General features: G+C 31.1%; 1 protein-coding gene and 1 long non-coding RNA gene across 6 annotated transcripts in view; one reads left to right on the forward strand and one right to left on the reverse strand.

The window, feature by feature from the left end:
* Positions 1-24421, reverse strand: part of LOC145291939 (uncharacterized) — a 140074-nt gene that overhangs the window by 71070 nt on the left and 44583 nt on the right. Inside the window, exon 3 of one of the 2 annotated variants that reach the window (XR_013869509.1) lies at positions 5394-5862. The exons of the other annotated variant lie outside the window; for it this stretch is intronic. This is a non-coding gene — a long non-coding RNA (uncharacterized LOC145291939). Of the gene's footprint in view, positions 1-5393; positions 5863-24421 lie in introns of those variants that run through there. 2 annotated transcript variants of the gene reach the window in all.
* The window catches only part of LOC145291938 (galactoside alpha-(1,2)-fucosyltransferase 2-like), a 172290-nt gene continuing 158903 nt past the window's right edge, over positions 11035-24421 (forward strand). For 2 of the 4 annotated variants that reach the window (XM_080137857.1, XM_080137859.1), the window contains exon 1: positions 11035-11845. The gene's annotated coding sequence lies outside the window, so the exon portion shown is untranslated. The remainder of the gene's footprint in view (positions 11846-24421) is intronic. The other 2 variants (XM_080137861.1, XM_080137863.1) reach the window with 1 other exon arrangement.

The raw sequence follows: 24421 nt of genomic DNA on the forward strand, positions 1-24421 counted from the left end.
CTAAAAATTCTGACGCGATTCCGTTACAGTAGTTAAAAGTAACCATTCAAAGTTGGTTAAACCAGAAATTCCCAATGGGGTCGGTATCACCCACTAGAAGGGCGTACGAGACTTTTAGAAGACTTCAGGTGGGCAGTGGCTAAATTTATCGTATGTGAGGTCTCTGAGGTTATTTTAGAAAGAGAGTTTGAGAGTCTGCGGTAACATCAATAATATTCTGCACATAGATTGGTGATTCCTTTGATTATCATTCTGATTTTTATCTTGTTGATTCTTATATGGTATAATATATTAATTGACCCACTTGATTTATAGTTGTTACTGTTCCTATTCGATCAACAGTGTAGAATTTTGTTGTATAAACTACTAACATTTAAGCCCGGCGTTGCCCGGGTGTTTGGAGGTGTATGTTGAGCAAAAAAAAAAAAAAAAGAAAAAAGACCCATCAATTTTTTAAAACTTTGACCCATATTGTCACACCTTAACATTTATTGTTTTGATCTCACATCAAGTTGTTAAGTTAGATCCATGTCCAAGGAACCTATATCTAAAATTTCAATTGTTTATACCCAAAATTGGCGGAGGAGTTTGGTAGAGTTCTCAAAAGTCAAATCGCTGAACTTTGACCCCTTAACAGCCAAATTTCTGTCCGACAACGGATTACAAAGATTTTCCCAAATCTCAGTACCCTGTACATCAAATTTCGAGTCTGTAGACTAAAAATTTACAAAGGTATTGCATGGGAAAATGTACACAGACAGACAGACATACAGATACACAGACAGACAGACACTTTCACTTTTATAGATGTATAGATATGAATATTGATTATTTCCAATTAAGAAGTTAGAGAAAGTGTGTGAAAAGTGTCTGACAGTACATATATATGTTTTTACGGCATATCACAATGTAATTTTTCACCAGAACATGAGCAGAAACTTTCAATGAAGCGAGCGACTAATAGAATATGTTGTTACTTTGAAGTAACAGCTTACCTTGAAGACTTGTATATAATTGTGTTTATCGGCTGTGTTAACTTAGAAATATTTCATTTCGGTCTCCAGCTAATGTCGGTTCAGCAGTAAATAATACGCACCATCCCGGGCCCTTACTCTCGATCCCCATTTCTCACTGATATGAGGTCACATTATCTGAATTGCATTAAATTCAAATGAGCTCTTTAGTATATAAAAAAACTGAAGGTTTAATGACTTAGCGTTTTTCGTGCCGTCAAAATCTTCGTAACGGTTAGGCGTCTCATATCTTCATTGTATGAAAACGTGAAAAGCTCAGGCGTTATATCATATTATATCTTATTTTATTTTAATCAATTTATTGTTCGAGCGGAACACTTTATTTACTTCACGGGGGTAGCATGCTCTTGTCCCGTCAGCCATAACTGGATAGAAGTCCTAAGTAATTCGTAAATGTATATTTCGGTCTCCCACATTGAGGATTGAACCTTCAACCTTCAGGAGAATATCACATTTACAATTGATTTTCCCAGTACTCTGAAGGTTGAACGTTCAATCCTCAGTGTGGGCGACCGAAATATACATTTGCGAATTAATTAGAACCTCTATCCATGTTATAATGACTGAACTTATGCATTCATAATCTGAAAGTTTCATATCTCCGTTTCATATATTGACGGTGTGAGACTAAGAAAGCAACTCCTGTCATGGACATGCGTCAGAAGCAAAAATTGCGTCATTGAATTTCTGGCAAAAATGCATTAAAAATCGTGATAGCTATGCAGAAAAATAAATTCTGAAGTACAAAAGGTCATTCGTTTTATTGCTAGTATTTCTATCGTTAACATTTTGACGAAAAAATGTGAAGCTTTTCTTTTGGAATAACCCTCATACACGCACACATACACACACACATACATATAAATAAATGACAAAAGTCTATATTCCAAATTCATGATGTTGATCATCTTACAATTTATTTCTTTAATTACGTTGTCTTTACAATCCTTGACAGTAACTGTTTCATAGCACAAAATCATTCATTTAATTATTATATTAATCAATGAATCTATTTTGCCCTTAACTCATTATTTACCATTTATTTTTCATATGCTCTATAATTACATTAAGCTTCATAAATTAAGGATTAGCATATAAAAAAGGTGAAATACAATTGTAAAAATCATATTTTAACAGAAATATACTTTTTAAATGAAGCTAATAAAAATATATAATTAGCAAAGTAAATGTCAATCAGACGAATGTTTTTAGTACGCCTCCAACTAGGTCCCTCAAGTTGACATGGTGTTTTCAGGTATTTCAATTTTAACGACACAGTTAAACTACAAAGAAGTATACACGTTTTATCCCCGTCAGAAATCTCTAGGCAAATTGCTTGGATCAAACGCGGATACCTCTCTATAGCTTAACTGCCATAACTATACTGTCATACGTTATTACAGAGCACTATTCACGTATTAGCACTGTGTATTATCTGCTGAAAATCAATACATCATATATTATTTAACCTTATATCATGTGTGTATACATGAAATAATAATTATATGTATATATATATATATATTTATTTATATATATATAGTGGAAATGGTAATTAATAAAAACTGAAGAAAGTGTTCAATACTGTTGTAGAGCAAATATGCGTTTTATTTTTTATTACCGTATCTTTCTGTTAAGTTACATTATTGTTTCAGCTACCCGGCCGTTTTTTTTGACCGTCTGTAGCTTCCTCAGACTTTTACATTTGGTTTTTGTAAAAGTCTGAGGAAGCTACAGACGCCCCCCCCAAAAAAAAACGGCCGGGTAGCTGAAACAATAATGTAACTTAACAGAAAGATACGGTAATAAAAAACAAAACGTATATATATATATATATATATATATATATATATATATATATATATATATAATGAAATAGGAATTACAGCTAAGTTTACCAAAATAATCCAAGATGGCAAAACTAAAGTATATAATAAATATTGATGTAAAAGCTCGATAAAACCAAATAGGAAATAGAGCTTATAATGGAAATGGAAACTTAATCAACTATTTTGGATTTGGATTTTGGATTTTTACCGTTATTGGATATTTAACCCTTCACCAGATTATCCATTCACGTGAAATCACATTTTTCTTCCCCCTACTCCCTCTGCTTCACTTGTTTTTACCAAGTAAGATCTATGACTTACTTGTAGTTTCATTAAATACTTTTACAAGCAAAATCCGATCCCGCATTTAGCTAAATCCTATGAAAATCTGATGAAAAGGAATGTATTTTTTTAAACTCCGCGGATTAAGGACTATCCACTTATTTTGTGCTTCCTTTTTAAAATTAAATATGTTTTTAACTCTTTTTCAAAGTGTTTTTTAACATGATTTATTAACTACTTGTTCTTATATATATATATATATATATATATATATATATATACTTATGTATAAAAACAAAACACTTTGCCTATTTATATGTCTATGTGTATGTGAATTCGTTCTCTATAAACTCCGAAATGGGGTGGGCGACTTTTTTGGAATTTCACACAAATGTACATTATGTAGCTGGAAGTGTTCTTGTATAGGTTTAGTATCGGAATGGTTTTAGTAAGTATTGATTATTAATAATCGAATAACTCCGATTAAAGAAGGAACAGTCTGATTTGAACAAAGTTAACATCTTTATGCACACTATCATTACAAGTGCGTGAGAGTAATTTTGTTACCGCACAAGCAGAAAAGTCCTGCGTACAAAATCAACAGCAGGCTTTTGAAAAGACAGAAGCGGAATCGAAATGATTGTTTTTGCTAAGAGCACAATTGAACCATGATACTTGATTGTTGTATTTTGAACTTTTATTCCAGCTATTATATGAAAATGATTGCATGAAATAAACAGAGTGCTCTCTACAGTGCAATGTAAAGTACAGTGTATTGTGGACTAATTCACTACGGGAGGCGTGTGAAGCTTGCTTCCGGTGCACCTCGATAGGTCCCAGATTAGAGGAGGAAACCAGTCGATTTGATTGAAAAATAAGTAAATTTATTGATTTCAATATACAAGACAAAGTCTAAAAGTATTGAACGTATGTGGCATTCGTTAATACTCATTCAACTCCGGGCAACGCCGGGTATTCCTGCTTATAGGTTACAAAACAAAACAAAAGATCAACCATTACTGTTGTGCTTTTGACACTATTCTCCATCCTTTAACTTCTAGGCAACGTGCTCGTTTCACAATAAAACGAAGTCGTCATTTTTGACGGGCACTCTGCTATTCGAGTAAAATGCATATTATTAACATCAGAGAGACATGCATGGAAAATTTAGGGAAACTATAGATAAAACCATTTTTAATCACAAAAAAATAATAAAGCGTCTGTTTGTCTGTTTGCCTGTCTCTCCGACTAAACTTACATGCTACGATTTATATACATTGCTAAAATCTGTGTAAACATAACCTCAGTTTACCCCGAAGCTCATGATAGGTTATAACAAAATTAGGTCGAATGTTGTATTTAAACAAAACAAGATGACCCTACAAACAAGCGATCAGATGAAATCATAAAATGCACCTGTCTGCAGCCCCACAATAAAATATGTGTTAAATGTCATATATATATATATATATATATATATATATATATATATATATATATATATATATATATATATATATATATATATATATATATATATATATATATATGAACAAATGATTAATAAAACATGTTAAAAGACATCTTGAAAAAGAGTTAAAAACATATTTAATTTTAAAAAAGGAAGCACAAGAGTAGTGGATAGTCCTTAATCCGCGGAGTTTCGAAGAAATACGCTCCTTCTCATCAGAGGGCAGGAATTAGCAAAATGCAGGATCGGATTTTGCATATAAAAGTATTTAATGAAACTACAAGTAAGTCACAGATCTTACTTGGTTAAAAAAAGGGTGAGGTAAGGGGAACAGGAGGCAAAAGAAAAATGATAAAGAGATTTCACATGAATGGATAGTCCGGTGAAGGGTAAAAATCCAAAAATGGTAAAATCCAAAACGGTCGATGATATTATATATATATGTGTATATATATATATATATATATATATATATATATATATATATATATATATATATATATATATATATATATATATATAAAAGTAATATATTACACTTCGATTATTTTTCAATATTTAAAATTCATTAAAAAAAAATTATAAAAACTATTAGGATTAGTGTAGGCTGAGTACGTTTCAGGTAAATAATTCCCCTTATATATATATATATATATATATATATATATATATATATATATATATATATATATATATATAATATATATATATATATATATATATATATATATATATATATATATATATATATATATATATATACGGTGCCGACAAAAAGGAAGTCCGCACTTGTATTGTTTCAAAAACTGCAAATTTAAGCTAAATTTAATGTAACTGTTTAAACAACGTATACCTTATTTGCGTCGCCTTTTATTTCTCTATAATTTTACCTGTTCGTATTTGACCTTTAATTAATAGTGTTCACGTACTAATCTTGACATCTCGGCTATTTGGTGGATCTTCCAAAATGGCAGCCTCAACTTGACGGACAGATGCCTCATCAATGGCAGAAGGGTGGGGGGGGGCGACCGGGTCTGGGAGCTGTTTCCACAGACTTCCGGCCATGCTTGAATTCACGATGCCAACGTTTTACAAGGTCATATGATGGGGCATTATCTTTCATTATCACCATGTTTCTTTCATTTCATCAAAAGTCTCCTGTGGTGTGCGTCCTTTCAAATACAAAAACCGGATCACTGCTCGACATTCAACAGGCTCCATTTCACGCCTGACTCAGTTCAAACACCTGTAAAACAGAAACCACAATTAGTTCAGAACTGTAATTTGCCACATAACCCGTAGAGATAAAAATCATTGCACATGCAAAATTTCAGCTACATCAGACAACTGGAAGTGGGTCAGGGGCATTACTTATTGCACACCACTCGTATAGTTCGCTTGCAAGGTCAAATTAATTCGACATTAATATGTTGACTGAGCATTTTCTACCCTACTTTGGTCAGAATTTGAATGATAATCCCATCTTCATGCAGGATAATGCTTCCATTCACACAGCTGGCAATGTCAAGAGGTTCCTGGAAGAACATGATATTCCGTGTTTTGATCGGCCTGCACAATCTCCAAACTTCAATAGTATCGAAAACGTATGTCATTACATCAAGCAACAGCTACGTATTGATAAAATTTCAAATTTGGAAGAACTTTGGACAAAAATTGAAGAAAAGCTGGATGCCATTTCCCCGGAGTATTGCTGCAGCCTAATTAAAGGAATTCCCAAAAGATTGCAGACTGTAAAATTGTACTAAATATTAACTAGTTCATTGTGTTTCTGTTGTATTTGTGTTACATTAATGTCCTAAAGTTACATTTGAATAACAATTTTCCATAGTGCGAACTCTCTTTTTGCCTCCTCAATTTGAAGTTATTTTTTAAATTGACGTGAGCACTAGAATATTTCAATTAAAAGTCAAATTTGAACTGGTAAAATTATAGAAGAATAAAAGGCCAATCAAATCAGGTATAGTGTGTTCAAACAGTTACATTAAATTTCGCTTAAATTTGCAGTTTTTGAAAAAAATTACAAGTGCGGACTTTATTTCTCCCTCATGCATATATATATATATATATATATATATATATATATATATATATATATATATATATACACACACACACACACACACACACACACACACACACACACACACATATATATATATATATATATATATATATATATATATATATAATTCCAAGGAAAAAAGAACAAAAAATTCCATAACTGTGTTCTTTATACAAACACATATCTGTTTTTGATGAGTTGTTTGGTGAACTTACGCTATTCAACGGAATATTCATAAGACGTAACATATGAAGAACATACTATGAGTATAAATAAAATACATCTGATTTTGGAATAATAACTTAGTATATATATATATAGCTATATATATATATATATAACTATATATATATATATATAATTATTATTACTATAAGTTTTTTAATACCTATGGACATTAATGTTTCATCCTTTCAGGAATCTAACAATGCAGGGAGTTATGATTACAGCTTGTTGGGAGATTCGAACCTGGCCACAAAACCATCTGGCTCTATTAGCAAGGAACAAGTCTGGCTACATAATCTGCACGGTGCTCACAAAGTCTGGCTACATAATGTAGTCAGCCTTTGTGGACACCCTGTATATATATATATATATATATATATATATATATATATATATATATATATATATATATAAATATATATTAAATCTAAAAATGTTCATAAAAAGATCTTTACCTGCTGTATTAACATGAAATGTCCTATACGTGGGCTGTGAAACTTTTGAAATAATAAGTTTTTCTCCGCCCTGATTACGTTAAAGTTTTATCTGTAATAATCTGATGTCACATTCTTATATGCAATCAACACGGTATTAAACAATTATACTCAAGATGTTTCCATGAGTAAATACTTGTGTGTATATTCATATTTACGTAATATCTTTAAAGAAAAAAATATGTATAGCTCTAGTTTCGCACTATTGAGCTATCTAAATGAGAACGTTATGTTATTTATCCATGTTTATTCACTGTCCCAAGTTGGTTGATTACACATAAACACACACACACACACACACACACACACACACACACACACACACACACATATATATATATATATATATATATATATATATATATATATAGATGTAAAATTTCAATTAAATAAGTTACATACACACGACACCAAACAATATTACTATTTAGGCCAAGTGACCTCATCAAATAATTTAAACTTTCATTGTACATCGAAATATAATCTTTTAATGAAGTCAGAAAAAAAAACACTCTCAAGTTTTTAAATTTCAATTTAGTGCACGGGTCACGTGCTAACAACGGGTCACGTGCAAACAACAGGTCACGTGCAAACAACGGGTCACGTGATAACCAGAGAAGAAAGGACGGCAAATTCAACAATTTCAGTTCCTTTCCTTGTTGTTAATATGACGTCCGGTCCTCCTTCCGTAGATGATTTTATTATTTTTGTTACTCGCTGGGATTTTTCACACGGATCATCATCAGAGATTACTCACTGAGACAACAGCCGTTTACCATTGATTTCACTCCATAGTCTTTCAATCCTCTTTGATACTTCACTACTATTCTGTGTAATACCAGTTGATGCCGATGGTGATACAATATTTTTGGGGATGGGGGGATAGCTTACAATTATCCTGTTTCAATTTTCTAAGGTTTATGTGATGTTTCTCTATCCATTTGTTTTAATTTCATTGCAGTTTCTATATGTCCGGTCATCGTTTGGAGCTCATATGAATTGCTCTCTACATTCAAGGATTTTGTCCGTAATATTTCAGTCGTTTTCATTATTGTTATCCGTTCTGTCTTACCTTGATATGTTCCCTGATTTTTCCATTCTATTCATTTTTCGAAGTTTTTCGGAATTCTTCTTAGTGCTTCTGCTATTATTGGTGTTATCTTTACTTCATCTTCAATATTCTTTTTACCTCCGTACATTTGCTTTGCTTCACCACCCCCTGGACATTCACTCTGTGGCCTGTTGGAACGGCGAAATCTATGATCTGGCAGGACTTTTCCTCCTTGTTAACTTTTGTGATATCCGGTCTTCTTGCTTGGATGGTTTTATCTGCTTGTACATCAATGTTCTATAGAATTTGGTGATTTCCGATTTCAAGTTCCGCTGCCGATTTGTGCTTGTACCATTTCTCATGTTCAAGATGAAGCTGTTTGCATAATTCCTCACTTGATCATGCCTATTATTATACCGGGTGGAACGATAAAGAAAGCAACACTACAGATTTATTTTAAAACTTATATTGGTAACTTGATTATATGGTAGAGCTGATATCTATTTAAAGAAGGCGCTTACATCTTCAATCACAGCCTCGATACGGTGCTGGAACTAGGAGCATGCCGTTTGCACAAGCGTCAGCAGGAGCTCAGCGAATACTTGGCAGATGACGGCGATCAGGCTGATGTTGGCATTGTGGGAGGTTATGTTGGTGATGTTCTCTACGTATGATCAAATGAAGTAGTCCAGCGGGTTCAGGTCGGGGAAGGGGGTGGCTGTGAGAAAAGGGTAGCACTCGTTCTAAAGTCAAACCTGGATCTCTTTGGACTGGTGGGCCAGCGCTGACTTCTGCTGCTACACTCAGGGTCTGTCAACGGCCACTTGATTGCACCAGGGGATCATCACACTGTTCAGCATATCCAAGTTGACTTTCAAGCCGACTTCGAAGATGTGAGGTGGCGTGATGTGGCCCTCATTTGAAATCACACTAAATACTTTAACCATGACCGGAAACTTTGTTGTACTGTATCCTCAAGCGTTAGACCGTACGGATTTGCATTTTGAGGGTGCTGACAATGGTCCCGTTATCATAACTTGGATCGATAGAGACTATGAGTTGTACAGCAGCGTATCTCCGATCCCGGGCGTTGAACTTAGTGCCATTTTCAGACATGATAAAAAGCTCCTATCGTTCTAAGGATTTGTGCACAACAGACCAATTTGTAAATGCTCTATAAAAAAAAAGAAAGGAAACCGGTTTTCATCAAACGGAATTGAGATCATGTCGTCTTTTCTATGACGACAATTTTATTCAACTAGTTTAGTGCATACACTTATTGTGTGATGTAACGTTTATATATATATATATATATATATATATATATATATATATATATATATATATGAGCAAACAGTTAATAAAATATGTTAAAAAACACTTTGAAATGAGTTAAAAACATATTTAATCTGAAAAGGAAACTAGATAAATGGATAGTCCTTAATCCGCGGAGTTTCGAAGAAATACTTTCCTTTTCATCAGAGGGTAGGAATTAGCAAAATGCAGGATCGGATTTTGCATGCAGAAGTGTTTGGTGAAACAACAAGTAAGTCAAAGATCTTACTTGAAAACAAAAAAAGTAAAGCAGAGGGAATATGGTGAAGAAAAAGGTGATTACACATGAAAGGATAGTCTGGTGGAAGATAAAAAATCCAGTGACGGTAAAATATCAAATATATAACTTCAAGAAAGTTAAAAGAATTTCCAATTGTACAAGTAAGATCCAAGGAAATCCCGTAATTGGAAGAAGATGGTCCATAATAATCCAAAGGCAGAAATCCATGGAATAATTCGCAAAAATGTGTACAAGGAAAAAAGGAAAAGATTCTAATAATATTAATAAAAGAAAAATAAGATATGCTTTTCACTCTACTTCCGAGACATAAATATATATATATATATATATATATATATATATATATATATATATATATATATATATATATATATATATATATATTGTTTTAAGTTTATTCTGGTACTAAACTTACACACACACACACGCACACACACACACACACACACAGCCGCCAATAGCGTAGTGGTTAGGAGCCTTGACTGTCGTACAGACGGTCGGGTTTCAATCCTGGCCTGAGGTAGTTGCCTGTCTAGCCGCACTGACGAGCTACGAAACAGTACTGTATGTGGATGACTATATATATATATATATATATATATATATATATATATATATATATATGTGCGTGTATATGTATATATATATATATATATATATATATATATATATATATATATATACAGGAAAACGAAATTTAAAAATCTGCATACAAGAAAAAGAAAACAGAAATGTTACCCAAGAAAGAATACTAAATTAAGAAATCATTACACCGCGAAGTTTCAAAGTCTGCCTACTTCTCATCAGCGGATTTTTCTCCGTCTTTAACCCATCTATGAAAAGGTTGTTTTTTTTTAATTAGAACTGAAACTTCTGCCTTTTGATTTTCTAATTTCAGGGGGTGGGGATCTAAATAAGTTATATAAGGCCTGACTTACGCTAAAATAAGAAAATCAATACAAAGATAGCTTGATCATGACCACAGTTAAAGCACTACTTCTCCTCCCCGCTAAATTGAGCATAAATAGCCAATGCATTAAGTTGAAATAGTTCTGAAAACTTTATCGATTAACAGATAATAATAGTATAGTTTCATTCATACACATAGTCGACAAATATTAATTCATAAAAGATCATTATTATAATATGTCCTTTTTTTTTCTTCTTAAAAGTTCTATGGCAGATGCCGAAAGCATGCGGTTGTCGCACCCAGGTAGAAGGTAGAAAGGAATGGGGCAGGTACAAAAGAGGACGAGAGAGAAAGGGAGGAAGAGAGAAAGAGAGAGGGAGATATGTAGAGAAGGGGAGGGGGGTAGAGATCCAAACGAGTGATGTGAAGTGTGACCTATGTTGGACCCTTAAAAGATCACCTGTAACAGGCAAAACACGGGAGGAGGAGGGGGAGGGGGAGGAGAAAGAGAAGAAGAGGGAGGAAGGAGAAGGTTGAGAACAAATAAAAAGGAAATAAAAACTATGACAACCAAACCGATAACATAAACCATCAGTTCGTCCGCCTGACATATATATCACTATGGACTGACATTGTGGACAATTTCCTTTTTTGTTCCCACCTTTCAAATAAATAAATAAAACGTCCGAAACAAACCAGATGGTCATAGGATTTAGTATTATTTCTGATTAAATTCATTTGACGAAAGGAATACACCCAAGGCATGACTGATCAAACCGCGCCCGAAAGGTACGTCAAAGTTCACCCGAAAGGAACTGATGTTTTAGTCGAATTAACGCTTTGATGCGTTTTAACATTCAACAGTCTGGATTTTAAGGAGACACACAAAGGTAGGTTCGAATTTACAAACCTAGGATTTTTTCTTTCTAATGCACACACACACACACACACACACACACACACACACACACACACACACACACACACACACACACAAACACACACACACATATATATACATATTTTACATTAATTATGTTGTTGAAAATATATATGCACATATATATACGTTTCCATAGATATATATACACAACCATTTATATGTACTTATGCATATGCATTAATATATACATACATATACAGACACACACATATATATATATTTATATATATATATACATATATATTCTACATTAATAATGTTGTTAAAAATATATATTCACATATATATACGTTTGCATATATATATACACAACCATATATATGTACATAAGCATTTACATTAATATATACACACACGCATATATTTATATATATAAACACACACACGCATATATTTATATATATAAACATATATATGTATATATTCTACATTAATTCTGTTGGTGAAAATATATATTCACACACACATATATATATTTGCATATATATATACACAACCATTTATATGTACATATGCATTTACCTTATTATACACACACACACACACACACACACACACACACACACATATATATATATATATGTGTGTGTGTGTGTGTGTGTGTGTGTGTGTGTGTGTGTGTGTGTGTGCTTATCTGAGATGCTGCTTTCAATTTTACTTTTCTGGTTAAATTTAAGTAAATGCCTTATAATTCCCTCTAGAAATGAAAAAGATTTCTATATAGCTTACTTGCCATATATATATATATATATATATCCGTTTTTTACTTTGTGTCACCACTTATCAAGACTCGGAGGCCAATCAAGAATAAGGGTTAATGAATGTAAGTTGGTAGTATAGTAATCTTTATACAGTAAATTATGGGAACTTATTCGCATTAGATTTTAAGGCTACTATATTGTATTTAGACGGGAAGCATTTCAGCGGAAAAGTGTTTGAAAGTCGAGCACTTCCGAGAAAGAAGCTTTGTTCATTGAATCAGCGTTTACGTTTAGGCATAGGCAGAGGCTGGGAAAAATCATATATAGTGGTTGTAGCTAGTCGAGTGCTTTTGTGAAAGATTGGTAAGAGAGACCATAGCTTTAAGTTCAGACAAACACTTACAATGGAAATAGCGCCAGAGAATATATATATATATATATATATATATATATATATATATATATATATATATATATATATATATATATATATATGTATGTATGTATGTATATATATACATATATATATATATATATATATATATTTGTAGCAATGCTAGAATTTGCTGGTTACGGCATTATATAAAGCCGCCATATATTATAGTCATAAATTGCATGAATTCCTCGGATTAAGTACTTTGTAAAATATGTTTCGGAGAATTCGGTCGAACAATAAATTTGATTGTAAATTTCAACTTATAGTTTTAATTTATTTTCTCTTAGTAATCTATATATATATACATGTATATATACGTATATGTATATATATATATATACACATACATATATGACTACTTCATTTAATCACATAAATTAATATACGAAGTATAATTTTATGCGTACGTTTTCAGTATCTAATTCAACAGTGCTCAATACATAGGTAGAGCTAAGTAGTAAGTTATAAAAATATATATGGCAATTAATCCGCGTTTCATTCTCGTGAAATATTATTTATATATATATATATATATATATATATATATATACATGGTATATATATATATATATTATATATATATATATACATATATATATATATATATATACATGGTTTTGATATTTGTCGACAATTAAAACAATATCAAGAAAAACATTTGTTAACGTTAGAAAATTAATTTAGTCAATTAACCTCATTCATAGAACTTCGTGAAGAAGAATTGACGCTAGTTCCAATATTTTTGGGGGAGACTTCAGCTTTTTCTATTAAAAACTGTTTCTGAAGATTTAAAAATGTAACTATATATTTTATCATGCCTCTTTAAGTAATATATACATATATATATATATATATATATATATATATATATATATATATATATATATATATATATATATATAAAGCTGAATGCATTTATGTGTGTGTGTGTGTTTGGTCATAAATAGGCTCCTATATGGTTGACTATTTTAAAAAACTGATTACATATAATGATAGAAGATTATCGAGACACAGCAATGGGTATGTTTGATCTGACAGAACGGTGGTTCATTAAAATTGGAGGGTCTTCGTTCGCGCCTGGTCAACAAAGAATGGAAATAAAAAATTTAAAAGTAAAAAAAAAATGTTTATAAGTGTTTTTGATATAGATGTACATAAGAATACTTTGATAAGTATGTTTTAACTTAAATAGGGATGGCATAATAAAATTGTGGGTTCTGCGTTCACGCCTGGCCTCCATAGAATGGAAATAGGCACAAACTTTAATAAAGACTTTTCATATCTATCTGCGTAAGTATACTTTAATAATTATGTTTCAGTTTGAAGAAATATGGTATAATAAAATTATGGGGTGTTCGTTCGCACCTGACCTCCATAGAATGGAAAAATATTTCAAAGTTTAACAAGGTTTTTTAATGTAAATCCACAGAATATTGTGATAAGTGTTTCAGTGTGAACAGATATGGTATAATAACTTATGGGATTTATCTATTTTAATTTTACTTTCATCATATTTTGCTTTGGTTTTGATACCCCCAAATTCAACCCAAATTTACAACCCTTCTTTTTATAACCTATCATACTTTCAGTAGTCCATTTTCTGTAGGCTGTTTTTGAACCCAGTCAACGACGGGTACTTTTGCTAGTATATATATATATATATATATATATATATATATATATATATATATATATATATATATACACTTAAGAATAAAATTATCTAACAGTCAACTGGTATGGAAACCTATACATACATATATATATATATATATATATGTATATATATATATATATATATATATATATATATATATATATATATATATAGGTTCCCATACCAGTTGACTGTTAGATAATTTTATTCTGAAGTGTATATATATATATATATATATATATATATATATATATATATATATAATTTCAGACTGTAAATTATATTTCACCTGAACTCATTCTGATGAGGTAAACTCATTCTTTGAAACTTCGCGGATCAAGGAAATTTTAATATTTCTTATTTGAGTATGCGGTCGAACAATAAAATAATGTAGAGTATAATTCACAGTCTTATTAGATTAAGGGAAAAATAATGTTGCGTTTTGTATATATATATATATATATATATATATATATATATATATATATATATATATATATTAGTGTTGTGCCGATGAATCGGAATCGGAATCGGGAATCGGTTAAATCGGTAATTTTCGGGGAATCGGAATCGGCATCGGAATCGGAAAAAATTGTGTATAATTCCCGATTCCAAAATCGATTCTTTGAATATTTTTCAAAAGTTAATTTTCAATTGCTTGTACCGATTATAAATATTTATTTCTTTTAAACTATTAGTAAAACTAAACTCTATAGATCTACGTACTCGTTATAGAATGAAGTTCTCATAACAAAATCACGTAATTTCATTAAATAGTTTTTGTTTTACGCTCCCTTGACTAATTATCGCAGTTTTTTTAGGAAGATTCCGAATTTCCCAAATCGTTTTAACGGCATAAAATAAAAACTATTTGATGAAATTACGTGATTTTTTTATGAGAACTTCATTCCATAACGAGTACGTAGAATATATATATTTTTTTATTTTTCGTTTTTTAACATAGTGTAAACTGCACAAGCACCCTTTCTTAATACGTGAAGACAGTTTAGAGCTTCATCCTAGATCTAAAAATAATTTGGTTTTTAGTGGGTTTACAAATATCGTCCAAAAGTAGAATTTCAATGAGGGGGGACTTTTAAATGTAAATATAATTTCTTTTTCAATCTGAAAAATTTCTAAATGTTTTCTCTTTACCTATTTTATCCAGACTTTGATAAATTCATTGTGAGATATTCATGTATATTTTTAACTTTTCCGAAACCCGAGAAAAATGCGACGGTGTCAGACAATGTGGCTCCAGGAAAATAAAATAAAACTCTATTCGTTTGAAATCTTTTCATATTAAACTCCTTGAGAAATTTGGCAAGTGGGTGTGAAAAAGTATTGTTGTCGAAACCAACGGCATCGAAGGTGTTAATTACCCCATAATACTTTCAACTCAACTTTTGAGTGAGATTGGCGGGCTTCAGCGAGGCCTCCGTAATATATATATATATATATATATATATATATATATATATATATATATATATATATATATATATATATATATATATATATATATATTGTTCTTATCAAAAGTGCCCCTTTTGGGGGAGCTGGATATTCTCCAGATTAAAAAAAACGACCTATATTTAATATAAAATGATCCCCTGTTTCCCAGCCATTCGAATCGTTTTAAAGCAGTTAACTAATTTTTTTACCATTGACTCACAACCCAATCGGCAAAATCATAAAAGCACAAATAATCGCTTTTTTTTTTTGTATTATCACGGACTGAAGGTTAGTAGTAGGAAGGGTCCGTGTCTTTTATAAAATGGAGAATCGAACTTTTCTTTTCGCAACAAAAAGTTATAATTGCGATGGGCGAAAAATGAAAACGGAATAAAAACACCGATAATTTCACGAGAATACATTATTTACATCTACGTACCGTTTTACACGTAACTATTTAAAAATGAAATAAAAAGATTGCCTATAAACACTCATGATTATAAAATATATATATATATATATATATATATATATATATATATATATATATATATATATATATATATATATATAAAACGATTAGGAATTTAAAATAGACGGTCAGTTTCACAAATAAATATAACGTAACATGAGCTGTAGTGTGTTACCAATTTTAAATTATGTGCGCTTATTGGGGATAGGGTGTCTACTTTTTAAGCGATTACACATGGTTTTACAACGTTGCAAACCGAACTTAATTTAGTGGAAACACTTTAGTTAATATCCATAAAGAATTAGGATGGCCAGAAATGATGATCATTTTACGTTAAATTTATATTCGAAACTGATCTTACACTCTAAATTCTAAATGATCGCTTTTCTTTCCGCCAATTAAAAAAATGTTCTAACACGTAATCTATAAAAGTAATATTTCATTTTGGAATAGGGATTTAGCTGCGAGAGAAAGCACAGAAAGCTCACGCAATCTCACGTTAAAAATTGTTTTCATTATAGTAATATTATTATTTAGAAATTCGTTCGTAACAATGAGATGTGGCTTTGCTAAGTGGCGTTGTTAAATATATTGTTCTTACATCGTTTTCTTATTTTGCCTACCAATCTTCGAATATTTTCCACTATTCATGTAAGAAGCATGTTATACAGTAAATACGAACTGGTACAATATAGCTTTGTTTTAAAATCAAAATAAATGTTTTGTTGTGTTACAATTTTTAATCAATTACAAGGCAAACATTTGAGATAAAATATACGCGGACATTAACCAGGGGTTCATGTAATAATTTGAAAATTTACGAAAAAACAAACAAAAAAAATCCCTAATTAAATATGTATAAATTTTAGAAGAATCGGAATCGGAATCGGGAATCGGATCGGAATCGGAAATTTTGAACGGAATCGGAATCGGAATCGGAATCGGGAAAAATTTTGGCATCGTCCCATCACTAATATATATATATATATATATACATACTTCCGTGAAAATATGTTTTTTCAATACTGTTTCAACTTTATTTTGTACTATATTTTTATTTAAAAAGCTCAATGTAATTATAGAGCATATAGAAAATAAATAACAATAGTCTATATTCCATATTTCATGATTTTTCCTCACAAAACAGTTGCTGTCAAGAATTGTATATTGTGATTAAAGGAATAACTTGTAAAATGATAAACATCATGAAATTTGGAATATAGACATTTTTTGTTATGTATATATGTATAAATGTATATTTATATATTTATTCATTTATTTATATGTATATATATATGTAAATAGTTAAATATATGTGCATATATGTGTATGTTTGTGTGTATGTGTGTGTTTGTATTTGTGTGTGTGAGGCTTTATTTTACGTATATATGTCAGCTTACATATGTATGCATATATATATATTTATATATCTTCTTCTTTTTCTTCTTCTTCTTAATATTATTATTATTATTATTATTATTATTATTATTATTATTATTATTATTATTATTATTATTATTATTATTATTATTATAGCAATAAATAAGTAAGTATACATATTCAGTATTTATGTCATTAGGTCCCAGCACGTAAGTTGAGCTTAGGAGTAGTAATATGAGAATTAAGCTACACAGGGTCGAACATGTTTAATACCCGAATTATCAGATAAAATTTTACTCAACGAAAATTTTCTGCGTAAATGAAATAGGACGCTCGTATAAGATTTCACTATCATGTATATATATATATATATATATATATATATATATATATATATATATATATATCTTTATATATATATATATATATATATATATAAAGATATATATATATATAAAAGAGATTTAGAAGGCTGTCACAATGCGAGGAATGAATTATAGTCGCTGTTGGTAAGAGGAGACGAGAGCAAGTGGCGATTTACAAATCAATAAGTACATAATATGTATATATATATATTTATATATGTATATATTTATTCAGTTGTATGGTAAAATGTCTTACTTGTAATTCTATGCGACGTAATCCATTATTAATTTCGGAAAAATTTTCCCTTTTCACATGGTGTGCGTAACAGGTCGATTCAAAGCATGCAAAGCATATATATATATATATATATATATATATATATATATATATATATATATATATATATATATATATCTCCGTGGAGAAATTCGACTAATACACGTTTAATTTTTCATTCATAATATTTCATTGTGTCTTACATGTGTTCTGTTGAATGGTGGAAAAAACATAAAATAATTCATCAGAGAATATTTTTAATGTTCCTAGAAAATAAATAAATAAATAGGTGAATAGTTTTCCTTAAATTAAAGAGGCTAAAAGTTATTGAAACGAAATGGAAATCCTTAAACATCATAAGATTCGTAAGAATTTAGTTGTTAAGAATAGATTGAAACAGATTGGAATCAATTATAGAGAAAAGGCTGTACGAATATTTTAGCTAAATACCTATACCAAAATTTAAACGCCATTTTTAATTCAATCTATTTATAGATGTGCTTAGTAATGTTTGTTTTCAAAAACTTAAGGCGAAATAACTAATAACAATGTAGTTAATCCTATTCAGGGAATCTTAATAAAGTTTTATTTAATCAAACTAAATATGCGAGTAAAATGGTTTCTTAATTACACACACACACACACACACACACACACACACACACACACACACACACACACACACACACACACACAAACACACACACACACAAACACACACACACACAAACACACACACGCATATATATATATATATATATATATATATATATATATATATATATATATATAGAATGTGAGAGGTGATAATAATATCCATAGTTCTTCAAGAACACCTACAGCCAACAAACCATCTCTGTTCTTCAGATGCTGCACTTCAATGTCTTGTTCTCTGTCAGTGGAAGAGAAATCCTTCACGACCGAGACAATTTTTATTTTTGTTCCTTTTCTGCACGTTAAAAAACGAACCTGGTGTCTAACTCTGTCCCGTGGGGAGGCATTGTAAATAGGAACAAACCATCTTTGTTAGGTCACATTTTAAGAAAATATTTATTTTTATCTTTTTAAATACACACACACGCGCGTGCGCACACACACACACACATATATAACAAATATAAATATACATATATTTTTTAAAATTCGTAGATATATATATATATATGTACAAAAATAATAATTAAATATTATATATATATATATGTGTGTGTGTGTGTGTGTGTGTGTGTGTGTGTGTGTGTGTGTGTGCGCACGGGAGTGTCAATAGTGTTTTTATAAAGGCAGTAAGCTTTAAATAAATGAAGGAAAAATATTTTATTATACAAATATGTGGCCTATTCCAATTGTAATCTAGGTCGACTCTCACAAACTCTACGTATTAAATTCGTCTCTATTTCGAATGTTGTTTTTCAAATGGTCTATTCTGTCTAGTTTATCAGCGTAGATGGGACTTTACTTTAGAAAATAATTTAACAGGGTTAAACTACACGGATAGGGCTGCCAGACATGACCGGTCCATTTGATGAAATTATTCATCAAATGTTTCTCTTAATAAATTTATCGTATCATTTGCAATTTACAAACCTTGCGCGGATATCAATCTCTTGATAATGAATTGCTAAACCAAGCTGAACTCAAAATAACCGATAAATATGAATTCAAAGAGAATAGAGTTTTAATGTTCCGATACAAAAACGTTCCCTTTAATTATCTTTTTTTATTTAAAACAAAATCTTCCACTGCTGAAAGTAATAAAAAAACAATAAATATTTATTAACGTCAAGGGTGTGAGTTTCATATAGAATAGTTGATTTTATTTGAATTAAAAAAAAAACGCATCAAGTGCGTTTGAAAGTCAAATCACAACGTAATATTAGGAAAATAAATAAATATTTTACTTGTTTGAAATTTATAACATAAATATATTTCGGAGCTAAACTCAACCGTCAGTTTGTTCTTTCTTTTTCTTTTTTTTTCTTTGATGCATATTTTATTTTATACAAATTAAATCAACGTTTCTATATGGAACTCATACCCTTGACGTTATTCTCGCGTTGCCTACGCACAGTTCCAACATTTCAAGATACAACCGCTGAGATATGACGCGTGGCTCTGTACGTTTCTTTCTCCAACTTTACAACATCGCAAAAAAGGAGAAAAGAGAAAAAAAAACAAGCAAACAAACAAGAACCTTCTATGGGAAGTGCTCGTCTGAGCTCCAATCTCTGCTCCCCCCTCGCCAATTTTCCACGAAAAACATTAGTCTAGCTGAAACCACTGTCAATAATTTTCTCCACTCTTTATCTGTGCCTAAATCAAAACGTAAATTCCATGAACAAAGCTTCATTCTTAGCATGCTTCATTGACCGACTTTAATTTCAACTGAAAGTGCTCAACAATAAGAACCGAGTTCTTAAAGGGGCTGACATAATTACTAATATAATTATTTTAAATACCTACAGGCACTAGTAATTTAAAAAAAAAATTCCCCCACTCTTTATCTGTACCAAAACGTAGATTCCATGAACAAAGCTTCTTTCTTAGCAGTGCACGCCTGTGGAACTCTCTTCCGTTTTCCTGTTTACCACCTGACTACAACTTGGATGTCTTCAAGTCCAACATAAACAAATTCCTGATGAACCGCCTCCTTAAGTAAGACACTTTATCAGATCTCCATTATTAGCGATTACTACGATATTGCCCCATTGATTACTTTACACGCAATAACCCTTATCCCCGAGTGGCTTCCGGGCCTTGATAAGTGGTGATTTCCATGTAAAAAAACAAAAAAAAAAAAAACTGACCTCACATAAGAACGTATGATTTTTTATCCGAGGTCTTCATGAACAACATTCTTCCTTCATATATTTAAATACTTTTGGCAATATGTCGCATTGATGTCCCAGCATTGTCGTCGATCATGCGATGCACCCTTCTGACAATTTCAAGTGTTTTGACTGAGTCAGAACGTTGGCAATTTTGTTTTCTCTTGCTCATCGCCAGTTCATCGCCATTGTTTTTATTTAGTTCCTGTCTAACGTTGTAAACGATAGATGTGGCGACTTTTAGAAATCTTGCAAATCCGGAATTGTTGTGTTTCTCTTTTGCATACACTACTACTGCGAGTACTATCTACCATGGAATCTTCTAAAAGCAAAAATAAATAATAAATAATAATTAGTATATCTTTAATTTCAATTACAAAAATATAAATGTCCTCAAATACATTACGTACTCTCTCCCCCTCTCTCTCTATCTCTCTCTGCCTCTCTCTGTCTCACTGTCTGTCTGCCCCTCTCTCTCTCTCTTTCTCTCTCTCTCTCTCTCTCTATATATATATATATATATATATATATTTTGTGTACAGAAAGTTGTTAGTTGAGACAGGTCATTGGTACCGTCGGTTTCAAGCCCGATAATAAGGCCCGTTTAAGGTATCCTTATCAAGCTCTCTTCAGCCAATATTCGCGAATCTTCAGCGAATATTGGGTGAAGAGAGCTTGATAAGGATACCTTAAACGGGCCTTATTATCGGGCTTGAAACCGACGGTACCAATGACCTGTCTCAACTAACAACTTTCTGTACACAAAATATAAGTACGCTCTTAAAATTTGGATTTTCCTTTTAATTGAGCACTCTGCTGGAATTCTTTTTCCAAAAAAAACTAATCATATATATATATATATATATATATATATATATATATATATATATATATATATATATATATAATTCCTACCCTCTGATGAGAAGGAAAGTATTTCTTCGAAACTCCGCGGATTAAGGACTATCCACTTATTTAGCGTTTCCTTTTCAACTTAAATATGTTTTTAATTCTTTTTCAAAGTGTTTTTAACATCTTTTATTAACTATTTGCTCTTATATATATATATGTGTGTGTGTGTGTGTGTGTATGTGTGTGTGTTTGTGTGTGTGTTTGTGTGTGTATGAAGCCTATCCTAAAAATAATCTGCTAGTCATATACATTATTCTCTCGTTTGTTTTAACTTATCGAATCCAAACTAATCTTTTTATCAAATACCTGAAAAGACCATCTACCCTGCGTGATTGGTTATTTTCTCGGTAAAATTTATCTTCTACATAGACTCATGTTCTCTCTCTTATGTCACAATTTTTAACTCACACATTTTAAGAGGGTTTATAGGTTATTTTTATTTTGCATATAAGCCTATATATATTATATTTCAAAAATAATATATATATATACATATATGTATATATATATATATATATATATATATATATATATATATATATAGCCCATTTAACCATAATACATATAACCCTTAATCTCAACACTATGTTAAAGACCATATATATTCTTATATATCATACTATATATAATAAGCTTCTTCTTATTTATTTAGAATTTTCAAATTTTAAAATAATTTCTGACGAGGACGCATCACAGACCGTCTGAAACGCGCGTAAACGATTTCAATGACTTAAAAACATTATTACAATGATCCAAACATAATTCTCAATGAAAAACCAAGACACGGAATAATAAAATAATGTTAAAAAATACACATTGTTGGTGACTACTCCCTTATTTAAATATACATCTTTCTTTCGTTGGAATTTCTTAACCCATTATATATATATATATATATATATATATATATATATATATATATATATATATATATATATACTAGCATGGAGACGCGACGTTCCCCGAAATTCAATGATGATCAACGCATGTTTTACACTCCTATTTTTAATGTTATTGAAATCGGTTAAATCGCCTATTTTTCAATAAAATCGATTGGTTGCCTGGTCTACTTGTGAACCAGGAGAAAGCCCCAGATATCTCTCCACAGTGACTTAGTCCACAGTACATTGTAGTCTACATTGCATTGCAAAGAATCTGCTATTTATTTTATGAACTCATTTTTATATATAACTAGCAGGGTGGGCGGGTTCCCGGCGATGCTCGGGTGTAAAGATATAGTATAGTAGGGCTATTGTGTAACCCAGACTTAAAAAAGTTTCAATCATGTGAGTACCGATGCGGGCGCAAAAAAAAAAAAATAGCCGCTGTAGCCAGGTTCGAACCTCTAACGCCAAGAGGTAAAGGAGAGGAAAAAAGACAACAGTTTAGCCGTCACGCCGACAACGACTTACGACGGCGTGGGCGTTCAAAATAAGCTTCGTCATTGCAAGGCGTATGATGACTTTGCGAAAATATCGACGCAAAAACTGACCCCTTCTTGGAAATAAACGGCTTAGTTGACCCGCATAGAATTAATCCTTTTGTTTAATTCTTTGATATTTGTCGTCCGAGAGATCGACCTTTCTAACGATACTAATTCTTGGATATTTGTCGTCCGAGAGATTGATCTTTCTAACGATATATATTTTGTCAGTGTTCGTCGCGTCTGTCGAAAGTATTAGCGAGACATACAAACATACATACATTCACACAAACATCCCCCACCCACTCATCCTCCCACACAAAACCGCCATTTAAGATTTATATTATAGATGGCTGGAATTGAAGTTTAAAATGCAAAAGTCAAGTATCATGGCTCAATTGTGTTTTAAACAGAAACATAGCACGGGGTATTAATATTGATTTATTTTTATTTCGGACTATTATTCTCATCTTTATTAGTTGTTGTTTTCATCTTTATTGGTTGTTGTTTTTCACGAGGTTTCGGCCAGCTATTCCTCTGGCCTTCGTCAGGTGGTAACCGCGACGGATAGGAACTTCGAATCTCCTAACGGCATTCTCAGCAATCACTGTGATCCGTAG

Source organism: Euprymna scolopes, chromosome 13 (assembly GCF_053919585.1).
Source record: "Euprymna scolopes isolate OS-2025 chromosome 13, ASM5391958v1, whole genome shotgun sequence".
NCBI lineage: Eukaryota > Metazoa > Mollusca > Cephalopoda > Sepiida > Sepiolidae > Euprymna > Euprymna scolopes.